General features: G+C 43.6%; 1 protein-coding gene and 1 non-coding gene across 2 annotated transcripts in view; both read right to left on the bottom strand.

Annotated features, from left to right (window-relative positions):
• Nln (neurolysin) overlaps positions 1-22,485 on the bottom strand; it is a 78,689-nt gene that overhangs the window by 50,924 nt on the left and 5,280 nt on the right. The window lies entirely within an intron of this gene.
• On the bottom strand, positions 6,668-6,832 carry LOC130887704 (U1 spliceosomal RNA). The gene has a single exon (XR_009058398.1). It is a non-coding gene; the product is annotated as a U1 spliceosomal RNA (small nuclear RNA).

Here is a 22,485-nt window from a genome sequence, read left to right as displayed (position 1 = left end):
AAAAGGCCCTGTCTCAGAGCAAAAGATGTTTCAAAAAGATCTTCACTGATGTCTCAAAAAGAAATCCTTTTATGATTTTACTTGGAATAAAATGTTCCATCAACTAAAAGATATGCGTAACACACGGTCCCTATAGCTTCAGATGGGAATGGGATATAAGACACAGGTAGGGCAGTTTTAGAGACAAGAAGCTCCAGTCTTGGTACAACCAACAGTACTGGCGAAACAGCAGCTGTGACATGACAGTACAGACATGAGAATTCAATGGCACACGCTTTTAATCCCAGCACCCAGGAGGCAGAGGCAGGCAGAGCTCTGTGAGTTCGAGGTCAGTTTGGTCTACAGAGCAAGTTCCAGGACAGGCTCCAAAGCAGAGAAACCCATGGAGAGCGCGGGGAAAGGAGTGAAGACACTCGGACAGGGGCTCACAGACCTGCAGGACACATGAGCACAGCACAGTGAATTCTGAGTTAGTACCATGAGATGTTCTGACCCACTGGATTCATTAGCCTGGGAAGCATGTGGAAGGCCCACCTCTTCCACCTGCCAAGGCGCCTTTGGCTACTGTATTTCCTCAAATCTCTGCACCATCCATTGCAGACACTCGACCTGCTCGGTTACTGTGCAGTTGTCTTGTACTGTACACCAGTCGGGGATTTTCTCAAACATCTCTGACGTCATGTTTCCCCCTAACAAATCCCCACCTTGCACAGAGCTCATTACACACGTGAAACGAGGCAGGATGGATAAAACCAACAAACACAGCAACACCGTAACAGTGAAAACATTCATACAAAAATATTCTTGCTGGAGCCAGGGCCACGCCAAAGGTCCATGTAAAATGTAACACTGCCCACATCCCGTTGATGCACATTTCCCTAAAGCGTTCCTGGACTGGATTACATGGTCTGTATACTTCCTGGAAATGGACTCCATTCTTTGAAATATCTGGAAAATATTTCTAGTTTTTGCCAAATGTTTCTCTGTAGTCTTGGGCTAAGACCTGCATTCAGTCAACCTCTCCCCACTCTGGAAGAGCTGTTCATGTTATTTACTTCTGGTCTGGCTATTTGGTCAGTGTTCCCTTTCATCCTGATTCTACTGTTCAGAGTTCTTGTCTTCACCCATTGCTCTGATGAGATTATCTGTCTTTACAGCTCATCGGGCCACAGTTCAAGCCTAGGCTCCTTTTATAGTGGAGGACTCTTTACATTTCATTCTGCCTCATTGGTTTTAAACACAAGTTCTCAAGGTGGCCCAAACTAGTTTTAAACATGCAGCTCTTTTGCCTCAGCTTCCTAAGTTAATGGAATTAGTGGCCCAATTTATTTTTGATTTCTCCAGTTGCAGACAGAGCCCAGCCCTGCACTTCCCAAGGCTCACTTGTTCCTCCTCACCCCACTTCCTTCCTTTGTGAAGCCTTCAGTCACCAGGCAGCACCTTCCGCTGCACTCCTGCTGGCCAGCACAGGGTCACGTTCTGTTATTTGAAGGGACAGTTTAGCGCCTCGGCTGTACCGAGCATAATCAAATATTCAGCAGCGACTTCTGGTGAGCGGATCCCACACTGGACAGTACTGACAGCACTTCTACCCTGCCCATGCCCACAGGGCCCATGAGCCCAGTCTAGGTGGCCTGAGTCCTGAAATGCTTCCTGCCAGTGTGTGGGACAGCTACAGTCGACTGTGCTGCCCCAAGGGTACACTTTCCTATTCAGCTGCAAACCAGGACCTGTGTGCCTTCCTGGAAGGAAAAAGGGCGGAGAGAGATGAGAAGGGAGAACTCATCTGGAGGCACCTTAGGCAGCAGGTAGTGTTAAACCCCACCCAGCCCTCATAGTACTAAGAAAGAAGGAAGAACACGGTGCAAGGGAAGACTTGCAGTCCTTCCTGGGAGCACCAGGAAGGTCACTGACAACACAACTAGAACAGAAACACCAGCCAAGCATTTCAAAGAATCGGGTCCTTTTTCAGGAAGTGTACGGACTGTGATGCAAACCAGCGACTCTTCATGAGAGGGCAGGGAAATGCACGCTGCACGGACGTGGGGTTAGGGTGCTTCACATGGCTTTATGTTTACGAAATTATGTACAGTTTATGTCCTTAATTTTAAAGATTTAATTGAAAAAAATTAAGACACAAAATACACACACACACACACCTCACAGACTGCACTTTCCTAAGAAAGCGTAAGATAGGGTTGGATACCCAGGTGCTAAGGTTACAGTGACTGTGAGCTGCCTGACTGGGTGCGTGAATCTGAACTTCGGTCCTCTGCAGAAACAGTTCATGCCATTGGCTCCCGAGCCATCTCTCTATTCTCTTTAAAAAAAAAATTTAAAAAGGTGGCCTTCAACTTGTTATGATGTATGTAGAACAGGCTGACTTGGAACTGAAGAGATCCACCATCCTTTGCCTCTTGCCTACTACGATTAAAGGCATGCACCATTACACCTGAGAGACTAAAAATCTTTCTTGCTTAAAGATTTTTTTTAAATGTGACTATGTGTGCTTGAGGGTGGGCTTGTTCTGTGAGTGATTATACTATTACTTTTAAATTGAGAGTTAATCTTATCTATTAACTGTACTTACCAAGAGAAATGAAGTTAGAAGATTTTACCCAAGTTCTTGGTACTTCATTTCAGTACAACAAACGTGTGTAAACCTACAGCTTTCTCTCTGCCCCCAACCCCCCTTTATTTATTTAGTGTGTATGTGTGTGTGTATGAGAGAGGGGAAATTAAACGGGAGAGAGAGAGAGAGAGAGAGAACACCACACTGTACACATGGAGGTCAAAGGGCAGCTTAGAGAGGCTGGGTTACTTCTTCCAAAGTGTGTGTCTTGAGCCTCAAACTCGGGTCATGAGGCTTGGTGGCAGGCTCCTTTATCCTGACCCTCTCACCAGCCCTTCGACTGCTGGTGTGTTGTGCTCTAGCTGGTGACGCTCTCTTCAGTACCCAAGCTTCCCTTCACCCCAACTGTAGCACAGAGCACTGCCTTTTCCACTTGGTCCTAACAGAAATCGACTGCTATGGTTTGGATTAACTGTGGTCTCTCTGTACAGTACAGGCTAGGCTGGAAGTGTTGGATTGCCCAGGCTCGCATGACATTCATGATACTCCTGCCTCCGCCTTCCAAAACCCCTTACCATCCCCAAATGGGATTCAGGCACGACCAACTTGCCGGGCTAGACATTGGGACTTAAATGTCGCCTCAAACTAAAGGCTTAGTTTCTGATCTCATGGTGCTCCTGGGGACTTGGGAAACCTTTAGGAGCTGGGCAGAAGTGTAAGGACGTTGGTAAATGCGGTGTGATGATTAATACTGGTTGTCTGGTTGACAAGTTCTAGAGTCCCTCATGGCATGTCTGAGAGATTATTTAGATTAGGTTGACTATGGTAAGATGACCCACCCTCAATATAGGTGGTACCATTCCATGGGCTGGGTCCCAGACTGCATTATGAAGGAGAAAGGCGGCTGAGGGCTAGCATTAAGCACTCTACTTTCAGACTGCAGATGCAGTGTGGCCACTGACCTCCTATTTGATGTGACTTTCCCAACCATCACGGTGCTCACCCTATTCCTATGTGTGTGAGTGTTTGCCTCACATGTGTGCAGTGCCTGCACCAACCAGAAGAAGGTGTTGGACCCCGGAACGGGAGGTGGACATTTGTGAACCCGCATGCAGGTGCTGGGAAGGCGTGTTCTCTGGAAGAGCAGCACATACTTTTGACTGCGGAGCTGTCCCCTGGCTCTTCAGTCAGGCTGGAGAGGTTTCAGGAAGGTGGGCGAGCCATGCCACCCCCTCAACTGCGGCTCCGTGATCTGCTTCTAAGAATGCTCACAGGCATTTTTTCTCCCCACCGCTTGCAGACACTCCTTCAAGAGGATAGCAGCAGTCTATTCTTTAACCACAGCCCTCTGAACCGCTGTGACGCTCCACCGGTCATTTCTTGCACCTTCACTCTGTTCGTCCCTGTACCTTGTCAACCTACAGGCATCTCTATCATGTCACCCCTTGAGCCTGGCTGTTATGCTTTCATGGCCCTGATTTGCCTTCCTGTACCTGCACTCAGCTCAAGAAGACTAAGGGAATGAGCTTGCTCAGAACACCCTCCCTTCTTCCCTCTCTCTCTCATACCCATGAACAACTCTGACAGCCCCCTCACTCCGGAGCACCCCAGGCCTTTGCAGCACTCCCCTTCTCTCAGACAACTACTACCCATTGTCTTCTTCACCCCAGGAACCACATCACCTTCATCTCCTATTTACAGATCTCAGTTCAGACTTCATCTTACTCAAAAAGCTTCCTTGAACGACTCAGAACAATTCGGGAGTTCTCTGTGCTACGACCACTCCTCAGCTCACGTATGCCAACAGAGGTGTGGCCACGCCAAGGAGTGTCTGCATCCTCGTGTCTCCAGCACATCTTAAGAGACTTAGGCTTAGTGGTATTTGCAGGCCCTGAATCTGTCATCATTTTGTCACTTAATGTTTAACTGGTATGTTTGCACAAACCAAGAGCAAACACACCACCACGACAGCCTGCTTGGGGCTGGAGAGATGGATCAGGGGTTAAGAGTGATTCCTGGTCTTCCAGAGGACCCAAGTATAGTTTCTTGCTCTAACAACGACCTTCAACTCCAACCCCAGGGGACTGGATAACCTCTTCTGGCACATGCTCACACTGATAACATGTAAATAAAAATTTTAAAAAAAGTTTAAATGTTTCTTAGGCTTATTTGTTCAATAGTTTCCCTCTACCACTCACACCCCTAATAGTTCCATCTGAGCATGTAGTTCCAGAGAGCATCACACAAAGTTCTGAGCGCCTGGGTGGTGGTGATGCAGTCTGGCTGTGCCGGTTGCAGCCTGACTCTGCGGGTTGCAAGCTCAAGCATGCTGGACGATGCTGGATGTGAAGAGTGAAGGGACCACTGCCCTCAGGAACCCCATGCAGGGCGCCCCACCCCCAAGCCTCTGTGTGCTAAGTTACAGTCCTCACTGGTGAGATCTAGTCACCACTGTTCCAACAGTGAACTTGCTTGTTCATTTAAGGATCATTTTATTTGGTTTAGGACAGAAGTATTTAATAAACAGAATGTTCCAGATCTAGAATTAAATGCCTTGGCCCAAGTCAAATTCTATCAATAAACACAGCTATGTTTCATTAAAATAGCTTTTGATAAAGCTTTTTTTTTTGATAAAGCTCTTTTTTTACTCTGCAGAATTAATGTGCAGAGAAACCATTTTTGTTCCATTTTTGAGTTAATAAGGAAAGTTATTAAGCATGACAAAGTGGTCATTTCTATCTTCTTTCCATCTGTTTCAAGGAAATAAGTCAACTTATGTTTCAGCCTTTACACCCTGCACACCTCCCACTTCTGTCTCTCCCGTGGTCTCCCTCTAGAAGTGCCCTGGCAAAAGCAGCTTTTCTGCTATTCCCAGGCTCTTCTTTCACGGTTCTCTTTACAGAGAGTGGCTGCTGTCATTGTTTATCCCTTCTGCAGTGCTGGGAGGATGCTGAACCCCAGCTACAGCCCTGGTCCCTTTTCCCGTGCCTCAAACACTTCTCTGTCCCTTTCATGGCATCTCTTCCTTCTGTCACCCTGATGGTGACCTGCTGTCTCTTCATTTTGCTCCTTCCTGCCTCAGGCCTTCAGGGCATACAGCACATCAACAGCCTGCACCTGGATCTCAGGCCACGACTGCATGCCCACAGAGACCAGCATTAAGTTCCAACATCCATCTCTTGCTTCACCTAGGTATCTGAGCTAGAAACTGGCTACAGAAATGGCTGGTGTGCACCATCAACACCAGTATGCTGTGTGTTCATACACTCTGCTATAGCTTCATCAGCATTTCCTTATTTATTTCCCCCAACAAGTCAAAAGGCAGGACAGAGAAGTAGAGTAACGTGCCCAGATTACACAGCAAGTGTGGAGCTACATTCCTGACTCTGCTCTACTCAGCCCATAGAGATAGAATGTCAAGCTTCTTTCCAGGGCGCCTCCCCGCATTTCAACAGGGAGAGAGCAGTGAATGAAAGAGGAGAAACACACAATACTTGTCTGATGTGTCATCTCCACCATTCCTGAGCACTGCTGCCAGGACCGAGGAGGACTGTCCCACTTTAACTTCCATCCGTCCTGAAAAACAGGCTGCGTTGGCTTGGGCAGCTTTCAGCCATCCATTTCCCAAGGTGAAACAACTCTAGCTGAGCCCACTGGGACGGCTGCCTTTTGCACGTTCTCATTCCATACCAGAGCTTCCGTCAGGGTTCTTGGGTAATTTGATAAACCACCCAAAAGGTACACTCCCAGGACACAGCAACTCTTCCTCAGAGTACTAAACAGAAAAGACTCAGCAGAGGTCCTCAGACATCTCCCAGCAGGTAATGACGGGGGTGAAGATCTTTTCACTGAGTTGGATATTCGTATAAACAATGGATGGTGATGACGGACAGCCTGGGCTTTACTAAAGGTTGGGGTTGGAGAGATAGCTCTATGGTTAAGGGTACCAACTTTTCCTACAGAAACTGGGTACAGTCCCCCAGCACCCACATGGTGGTTCATAATTGTAACTCTAGTTCCAGGATCCAACACCTCTACTGATCTGAAGGCTCCCAAATGCACACATAAAATAAAATCAGCAAACATATTTATCTTTAGGGAAGAGCGTGAATGCAGCCCCCCCACTACCACAAATTATGCAGTCGAGTTCCCCACACTTGGGGAAATCTCAGGGCTCAGCACATTCGGAGTGCAATGGCTAAGCCTTGCCCTGGGAAAACCACCTTCAAGAGCATGGTATCTCCCCAGGCAGGTAAGTATATATTTTTTAAAGTACTAAATGGTGGTAGCTGCTAAGTCTTGCAAGAAACTGAAGTTCGTCTCTCACTCTATAGACAGAACCCCAGAATTTGGTTCTCCCCCTTTACATCACTTGTATAAAATAACAATTTTATTATCATTTTCTATGGATAAACAGCTATCAGAATTGATCTATAGCATCACAGTTTCATTCTGAAAAGCATCTGCAGAGGATCTTCTAAGTTAGGAATTGTTACTCACGTCAGCTTCTCCTACCGAAAATACTGTGATGGTTTAGGATATGTATGTCAGTTGCTTACTTGACCTATACTTGGTAGTGAAAATTTTAAATTAAAGGATCCTTTTATTAAAGAGTATTCGACTTCTTTTTTTCTTTTAGAAAAAAAAATAAAACCTCACACTAAAATGAAAGCCCCTATATATAGTACCTGGTACAGTATCTGTTGTTAAATGCCATTCCCTGTCTCCTGCTTCCACCTGCTGGCAAGAAGAGGAACTGCTTGTAGACTGGGTAAAAATTGCAGGCACCACTAGAAAAAACCGTAATGGTTGAGTTTCAAAAGCGCACGCCTTTAATCCCAGCACTCGGGAGGCAGAGGCAGGCGGATCTCTGTGAGTTCGAGACCAGCCTGGTCTACAAGAGCTAGTTCCAGGACAGGCTCCAAAGCCACAGAGAAACCCTGTCTCAAAAAACCAAAAAAAAAAAAAAAAAAAGTTAAACATGCCACAAATTCTGGTGTCACATTTTTTTCTGCCTGTTTGTCAGTGACAGGGAGACAGTGTCTGGACCTATAGCCTGGGTGAGATCCTCCTGCTTTCCAGTGCTGTAGTTACGGGCACATCACCTCTTTCCATTGCGTACCCCTTTGCTATAACAAGAGTACGTTAGCATCCGCTGACTAGAGTGAGTGCTGCAGCTTCCACAGTCTGAGCTTGGTCTTTGTCTTCTTTTTGAAGTGCCAGGGCTTGAACCAAGGCCTGAGTGCACTAGGCAAACTTTCTACCACTGAGCTACACCAGTTGCCAGTCTTGGGTTTCCCCCAACTTCATTTTTCCCTTGGTTCTCTCTAGAAAAATGACTGTGGAAACAGAACCACCCATATGCCAGTGTGTATGACTTCCTCCTTCAGAAGGACCTGGACGTAGAACACATTACACCTATGTTACTGTAGGAACCAACAATCGTGCATTTCAATCCCTTCTTTTGACAGCTGATTTTTATTTTTTTAAGAACTGGATGATATTTTAAAAGTAACATTAAGCCAGGTGGTGATGGTGCACACCTTTAATCCCAGGACTCAGGAGGCAGAGGCAGGCGGATCTCTGTGAGTTCAAAGCCAGCCTGGTCTACAAGAGCTAGTTCCTGGACAGGTTCCAAAGCTACGGAGAAACCCTGTCTTGAAAAACCACACACACACAAAAGGTAACATTAGTTTGGATCTGTAATGTAGTAGAAAAGTTTGTTTCTAAATTTCATTATAAGTAAATGAAAAGATTCTTTGAAATTATCTTTTTTTTAAAAAAACTATGAGAATAGAAAATGTTGAAAACTACATATAGTCATGAGACTGAGATCGATCTGATAGTTGCTGCTGGAAGAAGAGAGCTTTTAAATTGATTCATATTACAAAATTACAATAAATTAAACAGAAAACTCAGGTTCTAAGAAAAAAGCAACAAGATAATAGCCTGACTTGTCCTTATTTTGTGTTTCATACAGACTTAATTACAGGCTCCAGACATTTAATATAAACAAATATGAAAAGATTTATGTGCTTTAAGTTTGGTAAGTGGCCCAAGTCAAGGTGGCTTCGACCACAGAGCGGCGGAGCCAGCACTTGCTCTTTTAGTGAAAAGTTCTTGGATAACTCACCAGGCCAGGCCTGGCCAGGGCACACAGCCTACCTCAGGAGGCCATTCCACACGCATGGATTGCTGCTGGCGCATTCAATTGGCATTTGGCTCACACTGTTCAGAACTGAAATTCTTAGTAATCACTCAGGAGACTAATTCTCCTCCTGTGCACGGCTTGCACACTGATGGCTTCTCAATGTGTCGTCTATGCATGAGTAGTACTTAATTGCTGAATTCTTTCCAATATGGATTCAATTGCTAATAAGTGTTTGTTTTTACATGTGACAATGGCACTGAGGTTTTGTGGTTTTGAAAAACTATTTTCTTTCTTAGTGCTACAGATTGAAACAGCTTTAGTGGTGGCTCTGCTTAGAAAAACTGGAGGAGGAAGTAGCATAAAAACATGGGTCAGGAGCAGACAGTCTTGAAGCATGCGGGGAGGTTCATTACATAATTCATCATAGAAAATTTATACAAAAAGTAGCTTTCTTTCTATATTTACCTGAATATTTTTATTAGTTGAGAGCTTCATACATGCCTGCATATAATGTACTTTAAACATATTCACCCTAATAAAAAGGTTTTATACATTTAAATATATTTAATCACAGCCATACCATACTGAACACGACCAATCTCACTTAAAATATATTTAGTGCTGGGCGGTGGTGGTGCACGCCTTTAATCCCACCACTCGGGAGGCAGAGACAGGCGGATCTCTGTGAGTTCGAGGCCAGCCTGGTCTATAAGAGCTAGTTCCGGGCCAGGCTCCAAAACTTCAGAGAAACCCTGTCTTGAAAAACCAAAAAATAAAAAAAAAATTAAAAACCACATATATTTAGCAATTAGCAATTATTAATGTTCCTAGTTCTAGTGGTCAGAAAATATATGGACTCCAAAATAACATACTCAAACTGACAAGCTATTCAAAGACATAATGGGGAAACCATATAGAAGAGTAGACTATGAATATAGTAAGAAAAAACAGAAGTGACCAGCAAGTAAAGAGTCACATCTCACAGTGAGAAGAGCTCACAGCATCCTTTACTTTAGGATGGTGAGGCAGTAACGTCAGATCTCCAAGAACTCTCAGCCTAGACTTACGCATCTTCTTTTACTGCAAGGAGTGCAGAGCAGCGTACTGAAAATGGACTGCCAGGGAGATTCGTGGAATACTGATGCGGTGACAAGTCTCAAGCTTGAGGTTGCGACTTGTGAGCACGACAATCAGAGAGCCAGCAGGCTGCGTCATTTAGCTACTCACTCCTCTTGCTGCTGTTTCTGCGTGCTAACCCCTGCTATCCTGGCTATGAATAGGAACAATAACGTCAAATATTTATGTAGCAGGCACTATAAAAACCTTCTGTGAACTGAACTCTCCCAACAACACCGACACAGACCTTACTATACCATCATTTCAGGTAAGACGAAACAGGCTGCCCAGAGTGGGCGCAGCTAAGCATTAAACTGTGCAGGCAGTCACACCGTCCCCTTTCGGCCTCGCTCTCGAAGCTGCCATTCACCTGACATCTTCAGCACTTGCTCCTTCTTTTCATCCTCATATGTCGCTTTTGGTAGACAGGCAGTGACACATCAGAGGGCTGGTCTGGCACAATAACCCTAGAAACCACCATCCTCACTGACATTACATGATCAACAGTGGGAAATGAGGGTGGCCACAACTCCTTCCATTTCTAGAGCACATTGAGAAGCTTGGCAAACTGATTTTAGACATTTTGATGGCTTATACTTTAAAAGCCTGCTTTTTAAAGCAGGGAAGACAGTATCCTAACCAATAAAAGATAAAAAGCAGCCTATAAAAAGAATCTTCCCAACAAAGATGAAAGACGACTAATTACCCAACATAGCTCTTTAGATTTAGAAGATCATTCAGGCCAAAGGAAAGCACCACTGAAATGAGTGCTCACATTAAGTGCTTCTATTCATTATCTCAATTACTTTTCCCTCTGCAGATGAAGAAACCTAGGCGGAAAATGCTGCGTTAATCATCCCCAAGACAAAGTGAGCAGCGCATGTGAGCTGAGCAAGGCGGTCTCACTCCAAGCTGAACTCCAGCCATTTACTAAGCCGCCTCTTTCAACCCGAACATGCTGTTTAGCTTTCTCTGCCAGCCTAGTCTGATTCTACTGCCTACAGCAGCAGCACATGCTAGGGTTCCGTGAAGGCGAGAGGAGAGGGGAAACCGGAGTGAAGAGGCTTTTGCTTTTGCAAGGACACGCCATAGTGGCAGTCACCAGGCTGAAATTCAGAAGTAGGTTAGAATGGGTCTTTCCCTTTTGGGGTAGTGGTGGGAAGGTTGCATTAATTTTCAAGGTATTTGGTTGGTGATGCCAGCAATGTCCGAGTGAGAAGTGTAGTGGCCATCTGGAACTCAGGGGAAAATGAGTCCAGACCTGAGCTGGTTTTCCAGCGCCTGTGGGGCCGTGTGATGTCATGCCAGAGAGCTAGGCTTCCAGTACAGACAAGCTAGCAGTTCCACCTCTGCTCTCGGCACTTTGGAGGCTAGACAGCCCGTGCTAACAGTGAGTTCCAGGCCAGCCTGGGCTTCAGAGTGATCCATTTCCAACAACAAGCACACAAGCAGAGAACCTCTGCTGAGGGCCTGGGAAGGAACTGCACTCTGCTAAGCACTCTGGGAGCTGATTTTGAAGGACAAGAGGGACCCTCTAGTAAATCACAGTAATCTAGATAAACAACAAGAATTAAAAGGAGCAGTAATAGAAAAAAAATAGATTAGGAAATAATCCAGTGATTAAAAAAAGTGGCAGGTTTTTGTAAAAGTCGAAATGCTACAGAGTGGGCTGGCAAGTGATGTGTGCTTTGGGGGACAACTAGATAGGTGTCAGATGTGATTTTGTGCTCAGGTGCCTATAAGAGACTTGGACATGCAAGTGTGGTGATTTAAAGATTTATCTATAGTGTGTGTGTGTGTGTGTGTGTGTGTGTGCGCGCGCGGGCGCGAGTTGCTGATTTCCTTCTACTGTGGGTTCTGGAGACTGGATTCAGGTCAAGCGTAGTGGCAAGCACTTTACTGCCCAGATCATCTTGCTGGTCCCAGTGTGGTGACATGGAACTGGAGATAGGAACCTGAAGGGTAGGAGAGAGAAAAACTGACATCTGAAAATGTACAATTCTTGGAAAGAACTGCATCGCCTAAGAGGGTACAGATGTGATGTGGATTAGTTACTTTTGCTACGAACAAAGTGACCAGACGAGAGAATGCAGCCCCTCACAGCCTGGTAGGTGCGGCAGCAGGAGCATCAGGTGACTGCATCGAGTCAGCAAGTGAGAGTGGGCAGGAAGCAGGGCTAGCTATAAAATCCCAACATCCATCCTCTAGAGCTCCCCCCAGCAAGGCTCTACCCCCTAAAGATTTCACAACTCTCTACAAGAGTCCTCACCTGAGGACCAAGTGTCCAAGCACAGGAACACATGGGGGCATTCTACACTCAGACCATGTGCGTACAGATACAGAGGACTCTGGCCAAACGGAGAGGGAAAAAACTGAGTAGGAGCTGGATGGGGGAGGGTTCCGGAGCAACGCGGGTGGAAGCTGGCGTGTGTACACAGGCTAAAGGGAAGAAACTAGTGGGAGGCACACAGAGCAGCAACCTGAGAAAGTCCATCACTGGAGGCGCAGGCCACTGGAGAGGGAGCCTGAGAAGAGTGCTCAGAGGTGAGGACAGTTGGGGACAGAACTGCTCTGGAAGTCAGTGTGATACCACATGGAGACCAATCAGCTCAGGCTGGAAACTGTTCCAGCTGGTGACTGACAGCCCAGACTTGGCATTATCTGATCACTGCCCCGCACCTGTTCATGGCAGCCACATCCATCTGCCAATTGCACTGAAAAGGGGCTTAAGAGCTTTCTCCTAAGTGCTGTCCTGGAGTCACCCTGCTCTTACTGGGAGTTGATTCAGTGGAGAAACAGACCTCACAATCAACACCACTCGCAGTCTCTTTAGCGAGCGGGGTCTACATGAGTGGATCTAGAACACTGATCCTCATTTCTCCTTAGTTTGTCAACAGTGGCTCATCTACCTCTTTCCCCTCTCTGACACGGCTGTGTAGCTTCTTTTTAAGAAGCAGGGAATGGGACCCAGGGCCCACTCTGAGCATGCGCTTGACCACGGAGCCCCTTCCATTACCACATGTGGGTATTTAATTATTCAGGTATTCCTCTTCTCGGGCCTCCGACAGAAGGGAGGAAGTTATAAACCACACGGCTTGATATCAAACACCATGCTACATTTTCAACATGTCTTCACAAAGCTTATAGGAGGCACTTAATACTCACTCCGGGTTCAGCCCAGTGAGACAGCATGAGCGTGAGGCTCCACAGACCACAGGGTCTGTGGCATAGCACACCCATGTTCTTAGCTGATTTTCCTTAGTTCTGAGCACCCTTTGCCTTCTTACCCTCTGTGCTATTTTTAAGTTCTGGTAAACAAGGGATTAGAGAACACTGGTCTTTACATGTCCAAATTCCATGGCCTTCAAAGCCCAGCTGCAACACATAAATCACGTGCTTGTCCCTATTTTTATCTTGAAAGGGACTCTCCCTCTCCCCTGAATTGCCATGTCAATTTCTCTACTACCCTCTAAGGGATTTATCATCCTCACATTTATATTCTAATTATTTAAGTATGTGGTTTTTCACCCTCACTGTGCTGTTTTCTTTGCCTTTGAACAAGCAAAACAAAACAAATGAAGAATTAGCTCTATTAAGTCTACTTGTACGTTTACTATACAATATTCCTTAGGCTCTATTTCACCTACATTATGGGTCTGCATGATACATCTTTCTCTGAAACAGCACTTAGAAAAATTGCTTCCGATGATTCTGTTTGTTAAAAGATTCATTTTATTTTTTATCTGTGTGTATGTAAGCCACTGGTGTACAGATGCCCCGAGAGGCCAGAAGAGGGCACCAGATTATGTGAAGTTGAACTTGTGAGCCACTTTATGTGGATGTTGGGAACAGAACTTCCAATCTTAATCACTGGGCCATCTCTCAAGTCCCCAATAATTTGTGTATTATGTTTTCCTTTGTCCTATTTTCCAGAAAGCCCATAGCAAAATACTAGACTGACGTGATGTCCTCTCAAAGATTTTGTCTTTAATAGTCTTCTTTTACTTTCTGTGTATTTGTTTTTCAAGGCAGGATCTAGCTATGCAGCCCCAGGCTAGCCTCCAATGTGTGACAACCCTTCTATTTCAGTTTCCTGGATTCTGAGATCACAGGTATGTGCCAACAAATGTGGCTATTAATTCATCCATTTCACTGCATAATTTTAGGTAAACAAACACAAGTGCATTTTGAGAGTAGACATATTTGAGAAGAAAGAACCAATTTCAGTAAGTAAATAACACCAATCTAAGTTTTTCCAAACGGGCCCATGTGTATGGTCCCTTGCACAGTTAACTGCACCAAGTTAAGGTTTATGGAACAAGAGAACGAAGCTCTGGAGTTTACGTAAAGGTTGTAACCATCATCTTCCATCATCCACCAGCTCTGAGCATTCCTGATGTGTAGAATGACTAGGGCAGGGGCCTTTGCTATTCCAACTCAGATTCTCATGTCTTTACTTCCTTTCAGCTAACTACATGCTGTAGGAGGGTAGCGCTTTTGGCACAAGGAGCAGGATTTAATACAGCAGGTATGAGATGTGTTGCAGATATGATCTCAGTATCATGGTAAATACTTGGGCTGGGTACTTTTCCCACCACATAGGTGATCCTGCTCTGGAACAATCTTAGTAAATATGTATTGCTCTCATTGTTAATAAAAAGCTGATTGGCTGAGAGCTAGGCAGGATTTTCCAGGCAGCGAGAATGCTGGGAAGGAGGGCAGAGTCAGAAGAGTTGCCAGCCAGTCAGAAAGGAAGCAAGACACGTAGGAGTGGTAAAAAGCCATGAGTTTTGGGACAGCATATAGATGAATAGAAATGGGTTAAGTTGTAAGAGCTAGTTAGTAATAAGCCTGAGCTTTTATCATTAATGTCTCTTAGTGGTTATTTGGGAAGTGACTGGTGGAACAGAGCTGATCACGGTTCCAACAGAAACCTCTGCCTACATGAAACATCACGCCACTACTTCTTAATCTGACCAATAGAACGTTTACCTCTTTCAGGTACATGCCCTATGCCCTGTTCATGGACATGTCCTCAATCTCAAGTACTCTTGGGTCATAAATATCCAGAGAATCTGGCTCCCCTGCCATGAGCTGACCCCAGGCCCATCCAAGAGAGACTCGCCTTCTGTTCCTTCTCAGCTTGATTGCTTCTGACCCAGTATTTTGCAGACTGGCACTTCTTTCATATCCAGGCCAACATATTTAGAAGAACTTTTGCTTCTGGAGAATCAATAATTAGACTACAGCTTTACAGAGCTATCAACTGGGTCTGTAAGGGACCAAGTGACCTTGATTGTCTCAGATGATGACTACAGAGCATCACAAAGTTCCCACTTCTCATTTATGGCTTCATCTCTGTCTTGTGCCAGCCCTAGTATACACCGAAGATTCCTCCATATCTGCTGCATAGCCACTGACAACTAGCATATCATTCCACTCTGTGTTTAACTAGGTTTCTATTAGCTAAATAACACTTAGACATAGTGATTTCCCTTACTTAGCAACTGGCATTTTGCTTAAACAAAATCATTTAAAACAAGTAATTTCAAACAGAGCTTAAAATCCACTTCCTACTCAGTTATACTCACTTCTATGCAACTTGTCAATAACATTTGTCAAATCTAGGTCTGCACTGATTAGATATTAGCAGGGAATACTGAATCTTCAGTTACTATTGCTGATGCTATTTTTTCATTTATCCATTTAATAAAAACACTTATTCAGCATCTACTTACAGTGGTATATTATTTGTGTTTTAATAAATAAAGCTTGCCTGAAGATTAGAGGACAAAGAAGTCAGTCACACAGGCCAGGAAGTGGTGGCACATACCTTTAATCCCAAAACTTTGGAGACAGAGGCTGATGGATCTCTATAAGTTCAAGGCCACTCAGAGCTATACAAGACTGAATCTGTCTAAAAGAGAAACGGAGCTCACACAAAGTTCTGGGATCACACGCCTTTAATCCCTAGGGAGGTGGAGGCAGGAGCAGTATGGTTGGGCAGAGAGAAATATAAAAAGGAAGAGACAAGAACTCAATGGAGTGTGGTGTGGAGTCTTCGGTATTTATGGAGACAGGATCTCTTCCATTTCAGTCTGAGGTAGAGGTAAGAGCCAGTGGTTGGCTGCTTTGCTTTTCTGATCTTCACCCTGAATCCCAATATTTGTCTCTGGGTTTTTGTATCTGTGCTACATCTACTATGTACCATGCTAGATGTTAGACATATCACCGTGAACAACAAAAAACTGGGTTCCTGATCTCAGAAACTATCAACTATTAGGATAAGCAATGCCTGGGCTATGGAAGTCCTTACAGGACTCAGAAGAACTGACCTGAGTAGTGGTCAGGGAAGTTCACCCCAAGACTAACAGCCTCTCTCATAATCTATCTCAGAGCTCTAGTTACTCTTCGACACCTGTGAGTAAAGTAAGGGCAGAGACGGCTGCAGCCTTGTCTGAAGGTTTTCCCTAAAATTTAGCTCAGTAATACATACATAAATAAATAGATCTTTTGAATACTGCAAAACAAGTGAGGGGAAGAATTTGCAGAATATATAAAGTCCTTATATTCAATATGGAAACAGTCACCAAAACTGGGTGTTGCTGGTGGCCGTGTCAGAGGAACAGTGGGTGGCAACTGAAGTTCAAGGTGTCAGCCCACCAGGAGGCAACGCCCTGATGGGTGACTCTCGGTTAGACAAGGCCCTGAGATGCAGATCCTGGAATCTTTGTTTCTGCTGTGCCTTTACATGTTCGCTGCTGCTATCTTTCTCTGGTATCTACTTGGTGTGAATGGGTGTGGGGAGATCCCCACTGTCTGTAATGTAGTGTGTTTATATCATGGAAACATCCTGTCCTACTAGGCTTTTTTTTTTTTAAGATTTTATTTATTTATTTATTTATTTATTTATTTATTTATTTATTTATTATGTATACAACATTCTGCCTCCATGTATGCCTGCATGCCAAAAGAGGGCGCCAGATCTCGTTATAGATGGCTGAGAGCCACCATGTGGTTGCTGGGAATTGAAGTCAGGACCTCTGGAAGAGCAGCCAGTGCTCTTAACCACTGAGCCATCTCTCCAGCCCCTAGGCTTTTTTTTACCTGTGGAATAGTATGAAGATGATTTCTTCCTAAGCAGTACTGTCCAATTGAAAATAGTAATAATAATAATAATAATAATGTTAGTTTAAATAGAGTTAAGATGATTAAAATATAAACAAGGAAGTGTCACACAAAGAAGAACACACGAATTTCTATTGAGGAGCTGTGGCTTAGGTTAATGACTAAGAAAAACAACTGAATCCCAGTAGCCCAGCTAGCTTACATTCTTTTAACCTTAATGTTGGGAAAGTTGTCACATATTTCAGAGTGCATAATAGCTGAAACAAAGCTTTCAAAATAACTTAGAGTAAGATGTTTTCATCGAATAGCTTTGAGGTTAAAAAAAAACCCAAGAAGATAATTTACAGTTTTAGAAAGGCACATAGTTGAGGTCAGGGAACAAGAACAAAACAGCCCAATTATTATTAGCTGATGTGTCTTTCCTGCTAGGACTGGTTCATGACCAAAGGCGATGATTAATTCTTTATACCCATTTCTGCCCTCAATCTCCTGATATAAGAAACTTGATGAGTGGGTATGCACCCATAGATTTAAAGTAGAGCTAACTGATTCTTTTCATATACAAAAGTTTAGGCGTGTGATTCCTTTAAGTTTCCTTATAAGATTACCTTTCAAGATAAGTAATAAAGTAATCAGTCCTTTCTTGGTAACTGCAAAACGCTGCCTGCCAGTAAAAGACCTGAGAATAATTTGCTTGCCTACATGTTTAATCTATAACATAGTTGCTTGCATATGAATATCTGTGGGTTCTTAAGATAATTTGCAAGAAAAATCATGCAAGGAATATGGGAAACAGGCTTTTTTACTATTTGTTTTGTATTCATCATAATCACTCACTTGAAAAACAGAATGTAACCACATTGTAATTTTTATATTGTCTAAAAGATTTTGCTGGGGTATATAAGGAAAGACTAAATATAGAGTTAAATGAGTTAGAAGGCAAGCATCAAGAATGAGAGAATTAGGAAGCATCAAGAATAAAGATAGTGTTAGAAGGAAAATATCAAGAACGAGAGAATTAGGAGGAGAACATCAAGAGAGAAGGAAAACATCAAGAGAGATAGAAGGGACATTTTGGATGGAGGTAAGAAAAGAGAATACAGAACACAGAATGAAGAATACAGAAGAATAAAGAAGGAAGCCATGAGAGTGCATGAGTGTCTTCTCCCTTAACCCCCTCAGATAATAAAAAGTCACAGTATGTGCTGACTCTGTGAATTTCCCTTTGCGCCCTGTGCTGCTGGGGATGGTCCCCCAGGCAGCGAAAGGACATGGTGGCACTATAATAAACCTATAATAAACACAGTGTGATCTTACTGAATGGAAGGAAGGGGAAAAGGAAGGAAGGGAGGGAGGGAGGGAGGGAGGGAGGGAGGGAGGGAGGGAGGGAGGGAGGGAGGGAGGGAGGAAGGAAGGAAGGAAGGAAGGAAGGAAGGAAGGAAGGAAGGAAGGAAGGAAGGAAGGAAGGAAGAACGTCCAATAGCTGAATTGCTAAAAGATATTGTGATGGTTATTCTTGATTGTCAATTTGACTACATCTGGAATTAACTAAAAACAAAAGCAGCTGGGAAACCTTTCCTGATTGGATTGTTTGAAGTAGAAAAACCCACTTTAAATCCATATTTTCTGAGGTACGAAAACCCACACTAAACTTGGGCCACACCTGTGGCAGCCTATATAAAGGATACGAATGAAAGAAAGAAAGATTTGGTTTTTTTGCCTGCTTGCCGTTTCTCTCATTGGCAAATTCATTTACCCTTCTGCTGAGGCCTTCCTACACTGCTGTTAGAGCCTACTTCTTTGGATTGCAGTGAAGACCAGCTAAGACATCCATCCTCATGGATTGAACAATTACTGGATTCTTCAACTTTCCATTAGGAGGGCATTGTTGGATGAGCTGGACCACAGCCCGAAAGCCATCCTGATAAATCGAATCTATACAAAGATTCTCTGTTCCTCTAGGGAATCCTGACTAATACAGATATGAGTAGGTATAATGCACAAATGAAAAAGATAAAAACATGCTAAGACTCAACAGTAAACGTATACACGTGCCAAGTGTTCACAGGGAAAAGTCTCTACAACACTGTGTGGGGAGAGAATTAATATAATCACTTTAGAAAGTAAACGGGGGTCAGTAGATAAAGTTGAGGATGTATACACATGCTAGTTAAAAAACAAACAAAAACAACAACCTAAACAACTATGAACAAGAAAATGGATGAACTTTGGAAGCGTCCCACAACAAAGGATTTTACAATAGTGAAAATGGACTGTGGCCACATGAAACCAGCTTCACCAGTGAAACTAAATCACAGGTAGTCTAGGGCAACACACATTTGCAGTGTATGTTTAAAGAGGGTGACAAAAGCAAAGTTTGGGGCAGTGGTTATAACTTCTGGGATAACAAAAAGGGACATGGAGGAAGAGAGGCAGGAAAGAGGCTTAAAGGCACTAGTGATCTGTTTCTGTACGTAAAGGCACTAGTGATCTGTTTCTGTACGTAAAGGCACTAGTGATCTGTTTCTGTACGTAAAAGCACATTCTACTCTCTTTGGGGCAGGGTCTATGCAGTCCTGGATGTCCTGAAACTCACAGACACTTACCTGCTTCTTAAGAGCTGGGATTAAATGTGCCACCACACCTGGTTTTCATTCTTTTGAACATATTGCATACGCACTATAATTCTGTATATAATTCTTTTAAATTAAAGATAAACTAAAAAGTGTTAAATTCTAAGGTAATATGGGAAAAGAATGTTCTAGATAAGGATCAGCATGTATCATTCTAGGCTGTGTGATGAAGACATAAACTTTCTCGACGACGCCCTGAGTACAGAGAGAGAAGCCTGGGACACTAAGAGGAGGGTAGAACATGTGTGGAGTTTTAAAATCAAAGGGAGACAGATGACCCTTGCTTTTTCTAAAGGTCTCTCTTTTCAAAAGAAAAGCATTGGTGAGGAGCTAAACCCAAGGCTGGTCTCACTTCAAATTAGGAGAAAAAGAGAAAGAATGTGAAGACTTAGCTAGTGGGAAGGTAAGAGAAACAGAGGGAAAGGAGATGGTTAACTGTTGTTTTGTTCTGGAGACAGGTTATTACTGTCATACTAATTGGCCTGGAATTTAGTATGTAGACCAGGATGGCCTCAAAGTCACAGAGGTCCTATTGCCTTTGCCTAGCCAGTGCTGGGTTTAAAGGTATGCACCAGCATGCTCACTTTACTTTATTATAATTATTTTTATTTGCTTTTCAAGACAGGGTTTCTCTGTGAAAGGCCTCAGCTCCTGCTTTCAAGTTCCTGCCCTGTGTGAGTTCCTGTCCTGATTCCCTTTGTGTGGAAGCCTGAGCCGAATTAACCCTGTCCTCCCCAAGCTGCTTTGGGCATGGTTGTTTGTCACAGCAACAGTGACCCTGACTAAGTGATGGACGTGATGAAACAGGAGAGACAGAGCAGGGGCTGGAGAAGTGGCTCCACAGATAGGAGCACTTGCTGATCTTCCCAACAACTGGAGTTTGGATCCCAGCACCCACACTGGGCAGCTCACATCTTCCTGTAGCTCTAGCTCTAGGAGATATGACACCCTCTTCCGTCCTCCTTGGGTACACCACCCCAGGTGACATATGCCATAGACAGACACACACAGACATGAAATAAATAACATTTTTTAAAAAAAGATAAAAGTCTTAAAGAAGTTGAAAATGATTTGAAGAATTTGTCATCTTGGAGTGGAGAAGGGCTTTCTAGGCATGGGACCAAAGACATGAATCATAAAGGAAATGAGTGCTATGCCCAGCTCATTCAAACGTAAAGTTTTATAGATCTGAAGCAAAAATGGAAAATGAAGCAATAATCTCAACTCTTAAAGTAACAAGCAAAACAAACAAATAAAAAACCCAAACTGAACTATCTACCAGGGGCTCTCGATAGTCTCGATTCAAAAGCTTCTAACATAAAAAACAGTCAACTCACAGACATAAAAATAACAACTAATGTTCAACAAAGTTTTGTTATGTGACAATGTGCTGGACTGTTGTTAAAAAGGACTGAGTTTTCCTACCCTAAGACATTCATTCACATCCTGTTCTGGCCTTTTCATTTTCTGCTACTTAGAATGCTCAGCTCTGGTGATTCCCGCTCCTCTTGGATCATCGCTCAAATGTCACCTTCTGTCTGTGCCTCACCTGCTCATGCACAATTTCATTCCATCAATACGAATATCCCCTTTCTGCTCTAAAAATAGCAAAATGTAGTTTTCTATCTAATATGCGACATATTCTTTGTTTTTCTCCTTATATAAGGTAAGTTCCCCCTCCATCAGATTTCTGTCTGCTCTGCTCACTGCTGTGTCTCCAGTTACAGGAGATTATGGGACCTAATACACTCCCAATGTTCGGTGACTTAAGTCAGCACCTAGTCAGTTGCCTACTTACTGATGAGGAAACAGCCACAGACAGACATTGTAGCCTAAGATCACAGTGCTGGACAGTGACAGAGCCAGCATACAAACTCAGGCATGCTGGATCCAGACACTCAAAGTCTAGCCATGCCCTTTGCAACACACACCTTGGCATGTAAATCCTCACTCAATACATTCATTTCCTTGACTCTTCACATCTTTAATAGAGGTGTTTCCTCCCACCGAAGTTCTGCACTATGTCTCAACCAAAAGACTGTAATTAAGTTTGAAAAAGTAACAGGATTTTTTTTTTTTACCACAGTCAGCAGTGAAAAGGCACCACCACAAAAACCCCATGAGTAATTTCTTTTTATCTGTTTTTAACAAATAATCTTAGTTTAGCTTTTTGCTATTTGTACCTTCAAATCCTTTTTTTATTGAACAATTTTTTTCTCCTGGCACTGCTGTCCTAAAATTGTGGAGGTTATCATGTGTTAGACTTAGGGGTGCAATCTCAATTTTGTTTAATTACAATCAGAAATGTAAAAAATTATTGAATTCATGAATAACTGTATTTTGATTAATATTTTTTCATATCATCTTTTTACACCAGAAAACAAATTACCTTGTCTGCTTCTATACCACAGTCCTGAATTTGTCACGTGATGTGGGATTCCTGTCTGTGTGCTCTGAATATGTTTTATTACTATTGGTTAATAAAGAAGCTGCTTCGGCCTACAGCAGGGCAGAATATAGCCAGGCTGGAAGAGATAGAGTAGGTGCAGTCAGGGAGGCGCCATGTAGCTGCTGAAGGAGAAAGACGCCAGAACAGAACCTTACCCAGTAAGCCACAGCCTCGTGGCGATACACAGATTAAATAGAAATGGGTTAATTTAAGATGTAACAGCTAGCTAGGAATACGCTAGAGTCATTGACCAAGCAGTGTTGGAATTAATATAGTTTCTGTGTGATTATTCAGATCTGATCGGCCAGGAACTGTGGGCTGAATCGAGCATGAGCATATAGGAGGCTGGAGTCGCCAAGTTAGCATAAAAAAGGTGACAGCCAAAAGCACGACAGCTACGCCAAAAGCGTAAGAGCTACACCAAAAGTGTAAGAGC

Source organism: Chionomys nivalis, chromosome 15, assembly GCF_950005125.1.
Source record: "Chionomys nivalis chromosome 15, mChiNiv1.1, whole genome shotgun sequence".
In the NCBI taxonomy this organism is placed as follows: domain Eukaryota; kingdom Metazoa; phylum Chordata; class Mammalia; order Rodentia; family Cricetidae; genus Chionomys; species Chionomys nivalis.
Note: the sequence above shows the minus strand (reverse complement) of the source record. Positions and strands in the feature narration are given on the sequence as shown.